Source organism: Petaurus breviceps, unplaced genomic scaffold, assembly GCF_028583685.1.
Source record: "Petaurus breviceps papuanus isolate PSGF00001 unplaced genomic scaffold, PetGlider_PUasm1.0 40, whole genome shotgun sequence".
NCBI classification, from domain to species: Eukaryota; Metazoa; Chordata; class Mammalia; order Diprotodontia; family Petauridae; genus Petaurus; species Petaurus breviceps.
The window spans coordinates 6912892-6920621 of record NW_027186315.1 but is presented as its reverse complement, the minus strand read 5'-3'; the positions used below and the strand labels follow the sequence as shown (position 1 = coordinate 6920621).

The 7730-nt window shown below is 36.9% G+C and overlaps 1 pseudogene; it reads left to right on the top strand.

Annotated features, from left to right (window-relative positions):
- The first annotated feature begins 2913 nt into the window (after positions 1 to 2913).
- On the top strand, positions 2914 to 3630 carry LOC138170924 (calcyclin-binding protein pseudogene; annotated as a pseudogene).
- Positions 3631 to 7730: the final 4100 nt, after the last annotated feature.

Below are 7730 nucleotides of genomic sequence, written 5' to 3'. Positions count from 1 at the left end.
GAAGAATCTTAAAGCTATAGTGAGGAGCAGGAAACTTGCCTACTGGTACTTCTGGCTCATTGGGTGTGGTGCTGCTATGAGGGGAAGTGCACTTAATATTAGATTAGGTGACCATAGGTCTTCTCTTTTGGGAAAGAAGGCAGGTTTCCATGATTACAAAGAACTAAAAGGAGCATTAAGACTAAGAGGCCTAATGAAAAGACCAGTTTATTTTTTATTTTGTTTTATTTTTAATGTTCAACAATTACATGGAGATTTAGATGTGGAATAATGGAAGATGAAGGAGACTTGGAAAGGAACACAGAAAGATTTTAAGACTTGTGAAGGGGTGGGAAGCAGTAAATCAAGGAAAGAACTTGTGAATGGTCACTTTTCTAAGAATCCTGAATCACAGGTGTTTTGTGGGAAGTCACAAGATAGTATATTTTCACATCATTCACAGTGGCAACTGTCTTGCTGATTTAATTATCATTTTGTGAGCAAAGATGTGTCAGGGCAGGGCATTTAGGGGAAGAGAGTCGTACATCCTTTTGAAGAAAAGATGACAAATCCTTGATCCTGCCTGATATTCAAAGGCAGGATTTCGTTGGTGAGGGGATTGAACTGCCTCCTGGGACTGGACCCTCAATCATCTATCATTCAGAGTGCTTTTGTTGCAAAACTCAATCCTATGTGCAGTTTGTACAACTTGTATCTAATTAATGTTAGAGATACTCATTCTTAACATCTGGAGCCAAGTGTAGAGGTTTGGGGTGAGGGCTAAGTGAGAAGAAAACCAGACTTGAAAAATTTAACCGACTATAACTGCTTGACCAGACTCCTGAAATATTTGTCTATGGAAAAGGTGTCTCTTATAGATATCATTTCAGGAAAATGTATTGTGCAGGCAAGGCTTTCCTACTCCTTACCTCCATATATTTTGTGAAGATAGATGGGGACTAGGAGGTGCACATGTGCATACAGGGAAACTAGGGGTGCAGATTTTTTTTTCATACACTGTCAGATGTATCTGTAATATTTTTTTTAACTAGTTTTCTTTGCTAATGAAAAGGGTAGGGTGAAATAGGGTGAAAGGAGTCAAGGGTATCCAGAAATGGCTGTGACATTGGGAATAATAATAAATTTTGTGGATGCTGAGGAGAAATGATTTCTTTAAACGTGTATAATAAGACTTCATATTCACACACTATGCCTCTTTCTATCCCTCTAGAAATCAATTCTAAAACACAGTTTTGTTGTCCCTCAACATATCAATGAATGAACCCAGGCACTTGTCTTATTTACCACTATTTTTCTCTGGTATAATTAGTTGTTGATTGTGATTGCATTATTATTTTTCCTAATGAACAACTTTAACAGCATTACAGCAATTAGGCATATGTTAGGCACGTTTCAAGGTTTACACTGTTCAAATACTATTTTGCTTAATAAAGTAAATGCTCTGACATGGATTTTTTTTTCTTAAATAGCCATTAAAAGCAGTTTAATTAAGAAGGGAAGCAGAAAATAAAACAAAACATCAGAATGTTGTAGATTAATTATATTATAATTAAAACTTTTTGCAACATTTTTAGCTTATAAAATATAATACAGCATTTAGATTTACTCTAAACATGCAAAATTTACAATCTGATTTAAAAGCATTTTCATTCTAGTTAGAAATATAGTTATTGAAATATGTTTACATATGTATATATGCACATATATGCATACATGTACATTTACAAACTTATGTAGATATGTATATATATATATATATATGTATACACAAGTGTATATTTTAGCCTTTCAAAATTAAAGTCTGTTGTTTTATTTCAACATGTGTTTTGGTTCCTGTAATGTCCAGAACTTAACAACTCCTCTAAATTTCTGCTTATTTTTTTACTTTGTACTTTTAAATATATTCAATTCAAATATTTCCAGTGAGATATAGATACACACAGACACATCCTTCTCCCCTGTTTCCAGAGGGCACCAATAAACTCTTCCTTTCCCTCCTTCTGGTGGATGGACACATTCAACATTTCTATGAAAAAACATGGAAGGTACTTCTAAACCCTTATAAAGGGTTTAATTAAAGTGATAGCTTTCAACAAAATAAATTGTTAAGAAGACCATTTTTAGGGGTGGCTAGGTGGAGCAGTGAATAGAGCACCAGCCCTGGAGTCAGGAGGACCTGAGTTCAAATCCGGCCTCAGACACTTAACACAAAAACTAGCTGTGTGACCTTAGGCAAGTCACTTAACCCCAATTGCCCCCCAAAAAAAAAAAAGCCAAGAAGAGCATTTTTGCCTTCATAAGGTATGCTTACAGGGGCATCTAGATGGCACAGTGAATAGAGCACCAGCCCTAGAGTCAGGAGGACCTGGGTTCTGATTCGGCCTCAGACACTTAACACAAAAACCAGCCATGTGACCCTGGGCAAGTCACTTAACCCCAATTGCCCTCCAAAAGGCACAAAATAATAATAAGGTATGCTTACAAACAGATTAAAAATTAAATATGGTGCACACACATGCTGTATTATTTTTACCATGGTAAAATAGTAGTGATAGTTGTCTTTCCCTACAAAATATTTTTAATGTTTCTCCTACTTTCAGATAACTCACTGGAATAAGGAAGCTTGGATCTGGGAGTTATTATCTGATGGAGAAGGCACTATTTTTGAGGTTTTGCTGGAGACTCCATGTGGGTGGCTCTGCACCGTTCCAGAGGCCTCTAGGTTAGCGGAAGGGAAGGGCCATGGAGGGCGGGGCGGTCTCTTCTCCCTAGGCAGGCACGTTTCACTGAGAGTTCTGGGCCCGAGCACCTAGAGGGAGTCCTGGGAACCTCTGATCCCTGCACACCCGCACTGTGTTCAGCGCTCTAGAAGCGGTGTGCTTCCCGTGTGGGATTCCTGGGCCTCCCCTCTGCATGATCACAGTTCACCTTAGAGCTGGAGGTGGTGGCCAGCCATGGCCGCTGCCCTCAGAGGAGGAGCTAAGGAAAGACCTGGAAGAAGTTAAGGAGTTGCTGGGAAAGGAGGAAAAGAGTATGTGATACCCCAACAGCAGAAAACACCATGATGAAGAAAGAAATCAAGCGCAAGACAAAGCATAAGGCACAGGAAAAAGGAAAACCTCTGAGAATGAGAAACCAGCAGCTGTGGTTACACCCATTCCAGGTGAGTGCATCGTGAAAGTCAGCATTTATGGATAAGATCAGTCAAATAAATATGTGAAAATCTACATCAGCACAAATCCCCACAGAGATTTCACAGATGCAGTTCATGGAAAGGTCATTTGAGGTTCTTCTAAATAACCTTAACGGGAATAACTAGTCTGGGACGGTAAAACAACCTCTTGCAGCTCATCTCTCTAGAAAGGTAGTTTAAGAAAGATCAAGACTGACAGAGTTCTTGTATTGTGCAAAAAGAAGCAGGGACAGAAATCGGGTTACCTGACCCAGGTGGAGAAAGAAGGCAAAGAGAAGGAAAAAATCTTACTTTGATAATGAGCAGATCCTAGTGAGGGGCTGATGAATGTTCTGAAGAAAATTTATGAAGATGGAGATGATGGGATGAAGAGAACTATTAATAAAGTCTGGGTAGAGTCAAGAGAGAAACAAGACGAAGAAGAAAGTGCATTTTGAAACAAAAATGTCCTTTCAGCCACCAGTGTGGAAATATCCTTTCCTATAAGGGATTGTTGCTGAACTTCACAGATGTATTTGACAAGTAGATTGTTTACACACCCTTCTTCTCAGGGGAAGAATATGAACTCTTTTCATTTAATGCTGGAGGATTTATTTAAAATAAAACATGCTTATTTTAAAACACTTCTTTCACAGAAGGTTGTCTTGGTGCCCTGGTTTTTGTATGCAAGAAAGGGTCAATTTTTCTTCATTTCAATGTCAAAAAAAAAGTATTACTAATTAAAAAGTTATATATTCCTTATCTCTAGTGTTCATCTGCACAATTAAAGGGCTTGAACCTACATTGAAGTAATCTTGCTTTTCCTTCAGGATTGGCAGGGACATTTAGTCATGAGTTCTTCAACTGTGATATTTTAGGAGGAGCTGATATAAAACTTGAGGTGTGAGCCTGTGTTAATAGGTTGTGGTTGACCCTTGCTCCTTAAGGAACAGGGAGGAGGAATCTTCAGTTACTGTTCTAGATGGTAAAAATAGCACTTGATTGAAGTTTGAAAGATTAACTTAACCAATGGTACCAAAAGGCATATCTATAAATATTAGGAAACTATTTGAAAATGTACTAAAAATTCAAACAATTCACAACTGAGTGAGCAAGTAAGCCTATAATGGTGAGGATGAATCTCAAAGTCTTCCTGAATTAAATACAAAAATAAAAGTCATAAAAAAGAAAGCTCATTGTGTACCTTCCTCTGCACTTACAGATTTTATACTTCTTTGATTAGGAAAAGGCAATAAATATGTTGCCAGTTGTTAATTTCTCAGGATGCCTATACAGGTTTTGTTTTTTTTTTTCCCAGAGGGGCAGCTTGCTAACATCATCCAGGAATAACTCCTAAAATGGAAGAGCTTTCCATTGCTATTTTTCCAAAATTTCTCAAGAACAATTTGTCTTCTGTAGTCAATCATCATACAAAATTTGCTTAACAATCTAGACAATTTAGGGCAACTAAGAAATTTATAGGGCAAATATAATCACTCCAGGATCCAAAAAGAAACCTCATTTAAATTCAAATAAAGGAAAATACTTATTATCCCCAGAGGTACCGTGTTTCCCCGATAATAAGACACTGTCTTATTAATTTTTTTGGACAGAAAAACACCAGAGGGCTTATTTTCAGGGGAGGGCTTATTTTAATGAACATTGACAGCAATTGTAATAAACAGGTAAATGTGAACAAAAAATGTACCTTTATTCAATAATGAATTCAATAAAGAACAGGATGACGCGCTCACTGCTGCAGCTCTGATAGGATGCAGCTCGGAGCGTGGCGTGCGTTTCACGGGGGGGGAGGGAAGGGACGGTGCATACAGAGGGTACCGTAATGTAGCCTGTAGCACAGGGGATCACCTTCACTACAGTAGCAATCTCAATAGGGCTTATTTTCTGGGGAGGGCTTATTTTAGAGGAATCTTACACAGTAAGGGGAGGGCTTATTTTCAGGATAGGTCTTATTATCGGGGAAACATGGTATGAGTTTTGTTCCTAAGAGTAATATAACACTAAGCACTTAATAGAAATTTATTTTTGATAAACATATTTGAAATACTAATGGAAAATATTTTAGAATAATAGATTATACATTTATGCCATGTATTTCCTATGTATGCAAAGCTCATGATTATATGTTCTTTTTCAATACTTGAAGAAATATGATTTCATGAATGTGGATACTCCATAGATGTCCATCATAATTCCTCTAGAACAAGTTCTAAAAGAGTTGTAGTGGCTGAAAAATATATTGCTTATTTGAATTAAAAATTAAGTTATATACAGTCATAGACAGACACATATAGAAGTGAAGAGCTGAACAGTCCTAAACAGGTGTTCCATCCCTCTCAGTCTTCAGCTTCTTAGACAACATATATGCCTGGTGTTTTATCATATTCAAATTTTTGCCTTGGTTTCTACCTTAAAGCAAACTCAGTATGATCAGGAGTCTTACCTTAGCACCTAGACACTCAGGGAAAATTACCTGATGGGAAAGAAATCCTTGCACATCACAAATCTAAAGCCTCAGTGTAAGAAAGTATGGGGGGGGGCAGAGGCTGAGATGGGGATGGGGGTGGGGGAGAATAGCTTTTAGGACTGAGTTATCTGGTGGGGAGGATGTGTACAGGGGATTTTTTTGGAGGGGGGCATGGAAGTGTGGGGTAAGTTCAGCTCAACTCTCATGCCACTAATTAGTACCCTATTCTTCCACCACTGTCATGATCTTAGAACATAACTAAAACATGCTAGTATGTTTTTCAGCCTAAAAGATCCTGAACCTCTATAAGTTAGAGGGGGAAAAAATAGCTGGAACTGACTATGCTCATTTATCCAGAACTCCCCAGAATAGAGGCCCCTATAAACTGGTTGTTCTCCATGCAGTGACTAAAACATTTTCATATTTGACTCCTTCTATTCCCAAGATTCAGAATTATCATCTCCTGAGGCAATAATTTTGTCTTCTTACCCTAATTCTCTTATGTCTACCGTTTCCTAGTCCATATCTGCTTTTCTTCTCTCATTTCATTGCACCTTCAAGAATTTCTGCTCCTTTGTTAAAAGTCTACCTTTCTGTTACAATTCTTTATTCTTCCACCCTTAAAAACCTTTCTCTCTTTATATATCTGAAGAACTTTTCCGAATACTAGATGTTATTTCACTGAAAACACCATCCATTCTAGTAAAAAAAATAAAATAGACGTATTCCCCATTTCTCACTTTCTCACTGCCAGACTGTCATTTTGCCACCTAATACTCGCTAACAGCTCTTCTGTTGAGGTCTAATTCCTCATCTACCAACCTCCAGGTCATTTTCCCTCCTTTGTCAATAGTTTGTTACCTGAATCACTCTTTTCCTCTCAACAAAACTCTCTTGTTCTTATCAATAGGAAATTCAATATGTGTATAATATATATGTACCTGTATTCACACAGTTTTATACACACATATGTATAAATATATGTGAGTATATGTGTGTACATATATATACACACATATATATATACATATATGTATATATATACATTCTCAAATTTTTTTTATCCAGTTTACCAAACTCTTTAACTTCCATGGCTCCCATATTTACTCCATCTCTGGCACACACTAGAGTGCCCTTGATCTGATCACCATTCCTAATTGTTCGAACTGCATGATCCATTATTCTGAAATTCCTTTCTCTGACCATAGTCAGCTATGTCTCAATCTCTTCCTCTTATATGTAGTGTTATGTTTTTTTTTTCCTTACAAGGACCACCAGTCCCTCAACCTTTCTCTGTTCTCTTTCTCTAGCATTATTTCTCTCATTTTTAAAGGGGAAAAGTTGAATAATTCAAATATAAACTATAGCTAACCTAGAAATCTTTGGCCACTTTTACTGTAGTCAGTCACATCTTACCAAATAATAACCCTGGCTAACACCATCTACCTTTACCATTCCTACTGAAGCTGAGCTGTGATAAAGTGATGTGATCATATGCACACATTTATGTTACCTAATATCAATTGAGGCTTCCTGCTGAGTAACAAACATCTTTTGTTTCTATGATTAACTCTTTTTCATTTAAATTTCTCAATTTTCTTACATTTATTTTCTCTCCCAATCTTCCCAATCTCTCAATTTAAAGGGAAGGAAATGCTGTGACAAGTATGTATACTCAAACAAAGCAAATCGTTATATTATGCATATCCAAAAATATATGTTGAATTATGCAAATTTAGATTGAGTCCATCACATCTATGTTAAGAAGTGGATAAAATTCTTCCACTTAGGCCATTTCAAACTGTGCTTGGTCATTTCACTATTAAGTATTCATATGTATTTCAAAATTGTATTTACAGTTTTGTTAGTGAATCTTTTTGTTCTCTCATTTCACTCTTCATCAATATATAAACATCTGGAGATTTCTGTTATTCCATTCATTCTATCAGAGTTGTCTATTACATGTGTATGCCATAATTTATGTAAAAAACAATTGATAGTTCTTTGCCACAAAAAATACCCATCTCTCTCTCTCTCTCTCTCTCTCTCTCTCTCTCTCTCTCTCTCTCT